This window comes from Camelus bactrianus, chromosome 1, assembly GCF_048773025.1.
Source record: "Camelus bactrianus isolate YW-2024 breed Bactrian camel chromosome 1, ASM4877302v1, whole genome shotgun sequence".
Classification (NCBI taxonomy): domain Eukaryota; kingdom Metazoa; phylum Chordata; class Mammalia; order Artiodactyla; family Camelidae; genus Camelus; species Camelus bactrianus.
Window position 1 is genome coordinate 33,048,918 of NC_133539.1, and position 12,881 is coordinate 33,061,798.

The 12,881-nt window shown below is 37.5% G+C and overlaps 1 pseudogene; it reads right to left on the bottom strand.

The window, feature by feature from the left end:
* Positions 1–2,722: 2,722 nt before the first annotated feature.
* LOC105077981 (claudin-6-like) lies at positions 2,723–4,902 on the bottom strand (annotated as a pseudogene).
* Positions 4,903–12,881: the final 7,979 nt, after the last annotated feature.

Consider the following 12,881-nt stretch of genomic DNA (forward strand, 5'->3'; position numbering starts at 1 on the left):
TCTCTTTTCAATGGTCAACTCTGGTTTTCCCTCTGTGGTAGTTAATTTTATGTGGCCATTTGATGGGGCAGTGGAGTGCCCAGACATTTGGCCAAGCGTTATTCTGGGTGTGTCTGTGGGGGAGTTTCTGTATGAGACTAACATTTGAATTGGTAAATGGAATAAAACAACCTTCCCTGTTGTGGGTGGGCCTCATCCTATCAGTTGAAGATCTGAATAAAAGAAAAGGGCTAAGTAAGGAGGAAGTCCTCTTCCCTGACTAAATGAGCTGGGATGTTGGTCCCTTCCAGCCTCCGGACTCAGACTGCAACACTGGCTCTCCTTGCGTGTTGATCCTGCTGGCTTTTGGTCTGGAACATGTACCATAGGCTCTCCTGGTGCTCTGGCTTGCTGACTGCAGGTCTTGGGACTTCTTGTCCTCTGTAATCACATAAGACAATTCCTTATAACACATATTTGTGCACACATGCACACTCTATTGGTTTTATTTCTCTGGAGAACTTAGCCTGATTCACCCCATTTTTAATCCAGTCTCTTACTGTGTCTCCCCTCTAATTCCCCTACCCTTCTATGATAGGGAAGATCCATTAAATAACTGCTCAAAATAAGATGGTTTCAGAGCTAATTCAGATGAAACTATTTTCCTTGGCAGATGTGGGACTATAGAAGAATTGAGGGGAAAAAATGATGTGTGTGCCAGTTATTCAATGTGTTTGTACAACTTTTTTTTCCTCCAGCAAAATGCGTTGAGGCCCTATGCCATTCTGAACTCTACTGGTATCTTGTAATTTGCCTTTTCATCTATACCTGCCCAGGAAATGATGACCTTTTATCTTTAACTTCAAAAGACATATTCTTAACTTAGCTCTATCCCCAGGTAAAAATTACACAGAATCTGCTGAACCACCACTGATGTAAGAAACACTGATGCAAAAGCCGTTAGCTTCTTAGTCATATCCTTTTATTATTGTGTTTGTCTTCATGGTTCAAAAGATGCCAAATGCAAAGTTTACAGCAGTGGCTGACGGAGAGATTCTTTGCCAGCAGCAAAATAGTTCAAGTGAGTTGTAAAATCCGCATGGTCAAATTGAATTCAGAGAAAGTTTGACTCACTCCTAGAGGCAATGATTAATTTCATTACAGGGGAAAAAAAAAAGTCCGCCAAGTTAGTCTGTCAGTCACAATGTCTAATTTCATTGAAATGCTTAAAAAGTTATGGGATAAAAAGCTTAGTTCTGTGTGAATTTTCAGATACTGTCAGTGGCAGCAGAACACAAACCATGCACTAGCAGTTGACTGTATATGAAATAGATTAGGGTACGCAGTTGTAGCTAAGAATATATTGTCTAGACTTAACCACTAAGCAACATTTTCAAAGGGGCCGCCCTGGGGCCTAATGTCTACAGGAATGCATTCAATACATATCTTTGCTTAAATAATATATGGTGTTTTTGAGCATTATGCTTAGAGTTTAGAATCACCATCCAAAAAAAGTGAGAAGATAAATTATATAAAACTGAATTTTAGAGAAGGAAAGTAAGAGAAAGAAGGGAAACTGTGAAAAGGTGTTTTTCATTTGTACTTTATTCCTACAGTATTAATCATGAATTATGTGTGTGTGTTCTTTATACAAAGGAAAAAACATTGAGGTAAAAATGTCTGAGAGACCTGTGTCATTAGAAGTGAGAGCTTTGGCTAGACAGTATCAGTATTTCTGGTAGCTCTGGAATTCTAAGTGTTTTTCATCGTGTAAGACTTCATTCATACAGAAGTGTCAGTGTTTGAATTTCTTTACCTGGACTGCTGAGTTTCAAATTATTGTATGGCCAACAAAGTTTATTCTTGAAAGAAAACGAAGATACAGTCTATAAAATAGAGAACAATTATATGCTGGCTTAATATATCTTAAGTCATGATTTCATTAGTAAAAGCATTCTTATATGAACTGGCGTGATATTTGCAAATACTAAAATCCTCTTTGATTGTAAGGCATTATTACCTTTAAAAATTCAGAGGGATATTTTAAAGGTTTATAGCATTAAATAATATGTATCTGTCTTCCAGTGTCTATATTAAATTTGGGTTGCAAATTTTTTTTTTTTAACAAAACATGCTTTATTTAGTGAAAACTGGTGAATGTGGGAAGGGCATGACAGAAGTGTACAGGGGCTGGAAATGAAAGGGTCAGGGGTCACACGGCAGGGACATAACAACTCAGGATGGAGGAGCCAGAGATCAGAAGACTTGGAGGTGGGTGGTTGGTTCTTTGATAACTTATTGCCTGCTCTCCTAGGGGCTATGTGAGGCTCAAAACCCCTGGGGGTTCCAGAGGCCTCACCATCACAGGAAGGCTTGTCCCTGTGAGCCTAGGGAGGCCCTGCCCCCCAAAACAGTGGGAACTCTTGGGGACAGGATAAAAGCATCTGGACAGCAAGCAGCCTTCACACTGGGCCCACAGGTCAAGGGTTGGTCTGAGATGGGGATGTCCAGGGTGGAGAAAGAGCCAGAAACTTGGAAGCATCACCTCTTTGGTTCCATAACCCAAAGGTGAGGAACACCAGTAGCAGAGCCCAGGTGGGTTACCAAATGGATTAACAACCCCTGCCTTCTCCCAAAATAAAAAGCAAAACCAACCCTAAAGCTGTTATGGATCACCACCTCCAGGGTTCCATCTCAGCGGTTAGGCTCCACTGCCAAGGGAGCCCATACTCCCCTACCCAAATTAGACGCAATTCTTAGTGGGGCGCTCAGGGACCCCAGGAGGTGGTATGTGGGGCTGATGCCGAGTATTGGGCCATGTAATTGCTGGAGCCCTGGGACCCCCAAGAGGGGCAGGTGCAGCACAGTAGCTCCCCACCCAGCAACAAAAGGCCGGAGGCACCCCAGCCCACATAGAGGGAGGCTCCCAGCTCCCACTTTTGGGCCTCAGCCACCAGGGGGTTGTAGAAGTCTCGAATGATGGTGTTGGCTGTCCAGCACACAGGTATCAGGGTCCAGATCCCCGAGATGACAAAGATGATCCCTGAGGTGAGCACCAGTTGGGCCTTAGAGTCCTTGTCCATCACGCAGGTGGTGCACTTGGCTCCCGCAAGGTAGATCAGGAAGCCGAGCAGGGCCATAAGAGAGTGATGATGCTGAGGGCTCGGGCAGCCTGCTGGTCCTGCGGCAGCGCCAGTAGTGAGTCAGGACTGCATCTGGCCTGTGCTCTGCACCACGCAGGACAACCACAGCCCCTCCCACACCACCTGGGCCACCACGATGCTGTTGCCGATGAAGGCAGTCACTTTCCACAGGGGCAGGGCACCAGGACACCAGGGCATTCACCCAGCCAAGCAGTGACAGGACGATCCCCAGGATTTGCAGACCAGCAAGGGCCACGGTGAGGTGGAGGTTGAGGAGCTGCACTGCGAAGGAGTCCACAAAGATTCGAAGTAGCTGGCTGAGTGTGGGTTGCAATTTTTAGTAATTGTGGTTAGCTAATCTGGAAAAAAAGAGTGAGGAATTAAGTGGGTGGTTCCTTTTCCATTCAAATTTTAAATAAATATTTCATGAAAGAATTTTTATGTAATTTAAAAAATTTATGTTAATGTATGTCTGGCAAGAATGTATGAACATTTGCATTAAAGCAGGAAGTATGGTAGATTAAGGATGGAAAAGAGCAGGAATTTTAGATTCCAGAAATAAATATGTTGTTTCTGTTTGATTTCAAAGTCACAGTAACAATGATGCAAAAAGTGGCAAGTGTGAGTCCTGCAACTTTATTCTTTTTAAAGATTGTTTTGGGTATTCAGGTTTTCTTGCAGTTCATATGATTTTTAGGATCATTGTGTTAATTTATGCAAAAAGGGGAGTTAGGATTTTGCAAGGGAGTGCATTGAATCTGTAGATCAGATTTGGGGTGTTTTGCTCTTTCAATCATATTTAACCTTCTCATCCATAAACAGCAGCTATCTTGCCTTTTTTTTAAAACAATGCTTTAAAAGATTTATTTTCTTTCTAAATGTTTGTATAGGAAAGGGTAACATTTATTTTCACTTACAACAAGTTTCTGTTCCTACAATAGCAGAGTTTGTAAAAAAGATCAACCTAGCAACAAATCTTTTCTTTTCCCCTTGTAAGACAAGGCATGTGCCCAGTGAAATGAAAATGAAACTGTGGCAAAAAAGTGACTTTCACTTTAAGGATTCACTTTATTACCAGAAAACTCAGGGATCTGAGGCATGGGACTTGAGGGCCCTAACACCTTCTAGTGTTATCCGAGGGGCACAAGGACCAGATCACCTAGTTGGGTCCTTCTCTTCCTTCCCATGAACCAAGCAGTCCAGGAGACAGTGAAGACATTGACATTTCTGGGCACTGAGCATGACCTTCTTCCCTTCAAACAGGAGTTTTCTCTGGAAGTATTCTGTGCTTAAATGAGAAAAATAGTAACACCTCATGTTTTATTATAGTTTTGTAGCTTTCCAAGCATTTTCACATGATGGATCACAGACTTGGGGGTTTCACAGACTAGTACAATTTTAAAAAGAAGAAAATATTATCACCAGTGTATCCAGCTTTGTATTTTGTCAAATAAAGATATCTGAGAGAGAAAATGTTATTGTATACCATCACCACCACACATGAAAAGACATGATCATAGAAAAAGAGCAAGGAGGTAATTTTTTGTAAAAAAAAAGTCCTTTAGCCTAAAATTGACTTTTTGAAAAATTCACTATACTATCCTAAATTTGCTCATTTTTCTGCAAGGTTCTAAAAACTTCATCAAAGACTTTTACAACCAGCCTCTGTAGGAGGCAACACAGAAATTACTGTCCTCTTACCTGCCAAGAAATGTGCAGTAAGAGTGTGAGGTAGTAGCAAGCTCTGGTGGTGCTGCCACCGATGGACCACAAACCACATTTGAGCATCAAGACCTAGACCCTGGATGGAGTCCTGTTTTAACTATTTACCAGCTAGGAAGGCTTGGGAAACTTTATCTGAAAGCCCTAGAAAAGAGATTGCAATTCTCTTGCCCTGAAGGCCTAAAGTTTTAGTGTAGGGTCCAGGGGTAGGTGAGGTTTAGTTGCCTTTTCTTGACTCCCCTGCAGATTAGAGTGATCTCCCCAAGGCCAGGCCATGCTTTGTCTTTCCTGCATTTCCCAGATTATAGCCAGGGGCTCTATTTGCTTAGTCAGCAGAATTCCGTTTGTGGTTATCATTTCCCGCATGGCTTTGTAGCCCTCAGAGAAACATTTAAAATGTGATTAGATACTGCTCTTCAGACTGGCCTGGTTAGAAAACCTATGAATTCTCCCTAGTATCTTTTAATAAATGGCTTTTCTTGATTCATACTATTAGTTTCAGATGTACAACATATTGATTCAATATTTTTATAGATTATGCACTTAAAATTATTACCAAAAATACCTATATTTCCTTTGCTATGCAATATATCCTTGTTGCTTATTTACTTAATGCATAGTAGTTAGTATCTCTTAATCCCGTTCCCCTATCATGCCCCTCCCCCTTTCCTTTCCCCACTAGTAAGTGTGCTCTCTGTATCTGTTTCTGTCTTTAAATATATATTTATGTTTTATTTTAGATTCTACATGTAAATGGTAACATAAAGTATTTGTCTTTGTATGACTTATTTTAATACAGATAATACTATCTAGGTCCACTACATTGTTGCATGTGACATATTCTTTTTTATGGCTGAATAATAGTTCACTGTATGTACATACTATATCTTCTTTATCCATTCATTTGTTAATGAGCACTTGGGTTGCTTTCATATCTTGACTGTTCTAAATAATGCTGCTATGAATATTGGAATGCATGTATCTTTCTGAATTAGTGTTTTTGTTTTCTTCAGATACATATGCAGTAATGGAATTGCTGGATCATATGATAATATGGTAGTTCTATTTTTCAGTTTTTTGATGAAATGTTTTCCATAGTGGCAGTACCAGTTTACAATCCCACTAACACTGTACTGAGGTTTCCTTTTTTCCCTGTTTTATTTGTCAACTTTTTGATGGTAGCCATTTTGACAAGTATGAGGTGATATCTCATTGTAGTTTTGATTTGCATTTCTCTGATGATTAATGATAGCATTTTTTTCATGTGACTATTGGCCATCTGTATATCTTCTCTGGAAAGACGTCTAGTCATGTCCTCTGCACATTTTTTAATCAGATTTTTTAATATTGATTTGTATGAGCTGTTTATATATTTTGGATATTAACCCCCTTATCAGTCATATAATTTGCAAATATTTTCCCCCATTAAGTAGGTTGTCTTTTCATTTTGTCAGTGGTTTCCTTTGCTGTGCAAAAGCTTTTAAATTTAATTAGGTCCCATGTGTTTCTTTGTGCTTTTATTTCTTTTGCCTTAGGAGGCTGATCCAAGAAAATATTGCTGTGATTTATGTCAAAGAATGTTCTGCCTTTGTTTTTTTCTAGGAGTTTTATGGTTTCAGTTCTTACATTTAGATCTTCAATTCATTTTGGATTAAATCTCTTCAGTCTCTTATTTTATTTATTTTGGATTCTTTCTCTTTTCCTCTTGATGAACCTGGCTAAAGGTTTATCAGTTTGATTTATCTTTTCAGAAAATGAGCTCTTGGTTTCATTGATCTTTTCTCTTTTTTTTGGTGTTTGTTTAATTCCTTTCTGATCTTCATTATTCCCTTCTGTTGCCTTTGGGCTTTGTTTATTATTCTTTTCCTAATTCCTTTTAATGGAAGGTTAGGTTATTTATTTGAGATTTTTCTTTATTTCTGGAGGTAGGCCTGTTTTGCTATAAACTTCCCTTTTAGAACTGCATTTGCTGCCTCCCATAGATTTTAGAGAACTGTTTCCATTTTCATTGTCTTGAGGCATTTCCTGATTTCGTCTTTGATTTCTTTATTGTCCAATTGATTTTTTTAGTAGCATGTTATTTAGTCTCCTTGTGTTTTTTGAGTTTTTCTTATCTTCTTCCTGTAGTGGATTTGTAGTTTCATAGTGTTGTGGCTGGAAAAAAGTTTGATATGCTTTGTGTTATGTTAAACTTAAGGCTTGTGGTCTCGCAAGTGATCTATCCTGGAGAATATTCCATGATCACTTGAAAAGAATATGCATTCTGCTGTGTTTGGATGGAATGTCCTATAGATAACTACTAAATCCAACTAGTCTTTTTTGTCAAATAGGACCTAAGATCACTGTTTCCTTATTGATTTTTTTTTTTTTGTCTGGATGATCTGTCCATTGATGTAAGTGGGGTGTTAAAGTCCCTATGATTGTTGTATTATTATAGATTTCTCAAATTTATATCTGTTAAAATTTGCTTTCTGTATTTCAGTGCTCCTGCATTGGGTGCATATATGTTAATGAGTGTAATATCCTATCCTTGTATTGATCTGTTTATAATTGTACAATACCCTTCTTTTAATTTTGTTACTAACTTTATTTTAAACTCTGTTTTGTCTGATACGGGTATTGCCACCCCCACTCTCTTGTTCTTTCATGAAATATCTTTTTCTATCCCCTCACCCATTCTGTGTGTGCTTTAGCTCTGAGGTGAGCCTCTAATAGGCAAGATATTAATGGGTTTTATTTTTTTTTATCCAATCAGCCACCCTGTGTCTCTTGACATTTAAAATGATTTTTGATAGATATGCTCTTTGCTGTTTTGTTACTTATTTTCTGGTTGTCTTTGTATTTCTTCTCTTTTCTTTTATTTCTTTTAGGTTTTTTTTTGTTTGTTTGTTTGTTTTTTGTTTTTTTACCTTGTGGTTTGATTTGATTATTTTTCTTTAGTGGTATGCTTCTGTTCTTCTCTCTCTTGTTTTTGTGGATCTGTTTTAGGTTTTCCATTTGTGGTAACCATGAGGTTCATATTTGCTGACCTATAACTGTGTCTCCTTGTATTAAATAAGTAGTCCTTTAAGTTCAAACACACTAAAAGATCTACATTTTTTTTTTACTCTCCTCCTGTCACTGTGTTTTTGATGCCACATTTTATATCTTCATGTTTATCCCTTTACTGGTTATTGTAGTTATAATTTATTTTATAATTTTTTGTCTTTTAATATTTATATTAGCTTATTTAAGTGGTTGATCCTCAAACTTTACTGTATATTTGCCTTCACTAGTGAGATTTTCCCTTTCTTAGAGATACTTGTTACAACCTTTTCTTTTCTTCTTAGAGAAGACCCTTTAACATTTCTTTCATGGTAAGTTTAGTATTGATGAACTATTTTAGTTTTTGCTTGTCTAAGATGTTCCTTATCTCTCCTTCAATTCTAAATGATAATATTGCCTGGCAGAGTAGCTAAGGTTGCAGGTTTTTCCCTTTCAGCCTTTTGAATATATCATGCTGCTCCTTTCTGGCCTGAAGAGGGAAGTACAGAGGGTCTCAAACAAGATGAACCCAAACAGACCTACATCATGACATATAATTAAAATGAAAAATGTAAAGATAAGGAGAAAATTCTAAAGACAGCATGGAAAAAAAAAGAGGCATAAATGAGGGAGCCCTCATAAGACTATCAGTTGATTTTTCTATCTTACATTTATTGAGGTCATCTTTTTTAATTTTTTCCCAATGATTTTCTTTTTTATTTTTCAGTGTATAAGTTTTCACTTCTTTTGTTAATTTGCTCCTAAATATTTACATATTTTTTGGCAATCCTATTGCAAAATAAATTTGTCTTTAAATTTTATTTGGATTTTTCATTGGCAATATATAAAAATACAAATCATCTTTGTACATTGATCTTTAACCCTGAAACTTTGTTGAACTTTCTTAGTTCTAATTTTTTTTTTTTTGATTACTGGGATTTCTCTCTTCAAGGTTATATCACCTGTGAATAGAGATAATTTTGCATTTTGCATCTTTCTTTCCAATCTGAAACTTTTATTTATTTTTCTTACTTAATTGCTTGGGCAAAATTTTTCAGTACAGTGTTCATACAAGTGATGGGTATCTTTGTTGTTGCTTAAGGGGAAAATATTCAGTCTTTCACTATTAACTATGATCAGATTTGTGGGTTTTCATCGATGCCCTTTATCAGAGTGAGAAATAGTTTGTTGAATGTTTTTACCAGGAAAGGGTATTGGATTTTGCTAAATGTTCTTTCTGTGTTTGTTTAGATGATCATGAGGGTTTTTTCACTTATTCTATTATAGTGTATGTACCACAATTATTAATTTTCATATTTTGAACAAAACTTGTGTTCTTGGGATAAATCCTGTTTGATTGTGATGTATTACTCTTTTAAAGTGCTGCTGGATTTGGTTTGCCAGCATTTTTTTTTTTTTTTGAGAATTTTTTTGGGTCTAGTCCATAAGGGATACTGATTTTTATGTTTTCCCCCCTCCCTTGGGATTTTATTTTGTTTTGTTTTTTTGTATCAAAGAACTACTTGCCTCATGGGATAAATTGAGAGATATTCCCTTCTCTTCTGTTTTTTAAAGGCTTGTGAAGGATTTTTGTTAACTCTTCTGTGAACATTTGGTAGAATTCATCAGTGAAGTCATGTGGTTTGAACTTTTCTTTGTAGGAAGTTTGTTTAAATATTAATTCAACTACTTTAGTTATCGTAAGTCCACTTAGATGTTCTGTTTCTTCTTGGGTCAGTGTCAGTATTTATGTCTTCAGAAATTTGTTTATGTCATCTAGTTCCTAATTTGTTGCTATATAATTTATAGTATTTTCCCCCTTATCATCCTTTTTTATTTCTGCAAGAGTAGTAATTGTGTCCCTTCTTTCATTTTTGTTTTAAAGATGTGATTCTTTTTTTTTTTTTTTTTTATGGTCAGTATAGATAAAGGCATGCCAATTTTGTTGTTCTTTTCAAAGAACCAGCTTTTGGTTTCATTCATTTTCTTTATTGTTTTCCTCTTCTTTATTTTATTTTTCCCACTCTGGTTTTTATAATTATCTTTCTTCTGCTTGATTTAGGTTTTTTTCCTAGATTATTATTTAAATTAATTTAATTTTTTAGAAGTCTTTATTTTTAGAGCTCTTTTGTTTACAATAAAATGAGAGAAAAGTACAGAGATTTTCCATATCCCTCCAACATGCATAGCCTCCCTCATAATTGTCACTTACCAAAATGATACACTTTTTACCAAGGGTGAGCTTACATTGACATATCAAAATAACCCAAAGTCTATAGTTTGTTTTGTCTTGGTGTTGTATATTCTGTGAGTTTATACAAACATATAATGACATATATTCATGACTATATTATCATACAGACTATTTCACTATCCTAAAAATCCTTTGTGTTCTGCCAGTTCATCTCTCTCTCTCTTCATATCTGGCAACCACTGATTTTTATTGACTCATTAGTTTTGCTTTTTCCAGAATGTTATATAGTGAGAATGATACTGTATGTATAGATTGGCTTCTTTCACTTAGTACTATGCACGTAAGGTCCATCTAGGTCTTTTCATGGCTTGATTGCTCCATTTTTTTGTTTCGATCAAGTGCTGAATTGTTCCATTATCTGGATGTGCTAAAGCAACATTTTGGTTGCTTCCAAGTTTTGGCAATTATAAATAAAAATTATATAAATATCTTTGTGCAAGTTTTTATGTGGACATAAGTTTTCAACTCTTTTGGGTAAATACCAAAGAGTGTGATTGCTGGATTTTATATGTTTAGTTTTGTAAGAAACTGCCAAACTCTTCAAAAATGTCTGTACCATTTTGCATTCCCACCAGCAGTGTATGAGAGTTCTTGCTGTGTCATATTCTCACCAGGATTTGGTGTTGTCAGTGTTCTGGATTTTGGCCATTCTTATGGGTGTATAGTGGTATCTCATTATTGTTTTAATTTTCACTTCCCTGATGACATATGATGTGGAGCATCTTTTGATGGGCTTATTTTCCATCTATATATCTTTCTTAGTAAAGTTTCTGTTAAGTTTTTGACTCATTTTTCAATCAGGCTGTTTATTTTCCTATTGTTAAGTTTTAAGTGTTCTTTGTGTATTTTGGACAACAGCCATTTATCAAATGTGTTTTTTTGCAAATACTTTCTCCTAGTCATGGCTTATTTTCTAATTCTCTTGGTATTGTCTTTCACATAGCAGGGATTTTTTTAAATTTTAACAAAGTCATACTTATCAGTTATGTCTTTCATGATTGTGTCTTTGGTGTATCTAAAAAGGCATCCTCATAGCTAATGTCATCTATGTTTTCTCTTATGTTATCCCCTAGGAGTTACATATTTTTGTGTTTTATACTAAGGTCTGTGATAGAGTTTAAGTTAATTTTTGTGACAGATGTAAGATCTGTGTCTAGATTCTTTTTTTTTTTTTTTTGCATGTGGTTGGATGTTTAGTTGTTCCAGCATTATTTGTTCAAGAAACTACCTTTTTTTTTTTTTACCATTCCATAAAGCTGTACTTTATTGTGCAGTTGAACTGCATAATCTTTATTTTTGAATCAATATAATGTGAGTGCTGAGTAATTTTTTTCATAATCCAAAAATCTATTACGAATTCTCAACTACAAAAAAATAGTTTGAGAGTTGCTGAAAGAGTACAAACGAATTCCACGTCTGGATCCTTCTCATCCGTCCGAGGCTGCGCTCAGGATCTTAGGCTGTATGTGAGGCTCAGGAGAAGGGTGGCGCAGCCTGGCTGCAGATCAAAGGCACCCCTCCTGGTCCATGTATCCAGCCATCCTCTGTGAAAGAGGAAGTCTCAGTTTGTCACTTGAAATACTGTGGGATTCTGTGGCTTCTGGGAAGATATTGGCTCTGTGGGTTAGGAAAGCAGGGATCAAAAAGACCCACTACTCAGAAGAAGGTCGTGAAAACAGCAAGCTCAATGGAGCTCGACCCAGGCGGTCTTCACAGACAAAGCAGAGAGAGTCTGGTGCCGGTGGGCAAGGCCGACTGAGGCGGGCAGCTGTGGGCCCTCTGCCCTTGCCTGCGTCTTGGTGGTGAGCCCGTGACCAGCAGCACGTCAGTCCAGCATCAGAGGAGCTAAGGAAGCCCTCTGAGTTCCACTGCAGAGTTCCTCAGGCTCCCACTGCCTCTGCCGGAGATTCCCCGACGCCCACGTTCAGGACTCTGCTGGTTCCTGGGTCCAACCATCCCAGAGTGGCAGGCAGGGAGGCTCCAAGCAGTGTGAGATGCAGCCAAAAGCCTCCTGGTTTCATTTTGTTGAGCCTGAGGCGGCCGGAGCCGAGGTGAAGACCAGGTGGCCGGACTCGGCACGCTGGAGGGAGCGCCCCGTGGTGGCGGCGGCGACCCGGCCCCGCGTCCTCAGGTTGGTCTCTCCGGCTGTTGGCGGGTCCTGGGCGAGTTGAAGGCTGTCGCGGTTCCAGCTCTCTGAGCCGCCGCTGCTCCGCTGCCCCGCTGCTCCAGTGTATGTATTGTTTTTGCTCCTTTGTCAAAAGTTAGCTGACTATATTTTTATGAGTCTATTTGTGGGCTTTTTGTTCCATTGATCTATTTGTCTATTCTTTCACCAGTACCACATTGTCTTTATTACCGTAGTTTTAAAGTAGGTCTTGAAGGCAGTTAGTATCACCTCTACAGTTTGTTCTTCTCCTTCAGTATTGTGTTGGCTATTCTGGGTCTTTAGCTTCCCATATAAATTTTGGAATAAGTTTGTTGACATCCATAAAACTACTTGCTGAGATTTTGATTGATGCTGCTTTGAATATATAAACCAAATTGCGAAGAACTGACATTTTGACAATATTTAGTCTTCCTACCCATAAGCATGGAATATCTCACTTATTTGATTCTTTTTTATTGTTTATAAAGGTTTTATAGTTTTTCTCCTGTCATCTTGTACATACTTTGTTAAATTTATACCAATATATGTTATTTGGAAGGGATGCTAATGTAAATGACATTATGTTTTTAATTTTCATTTCCACTTGTTCACT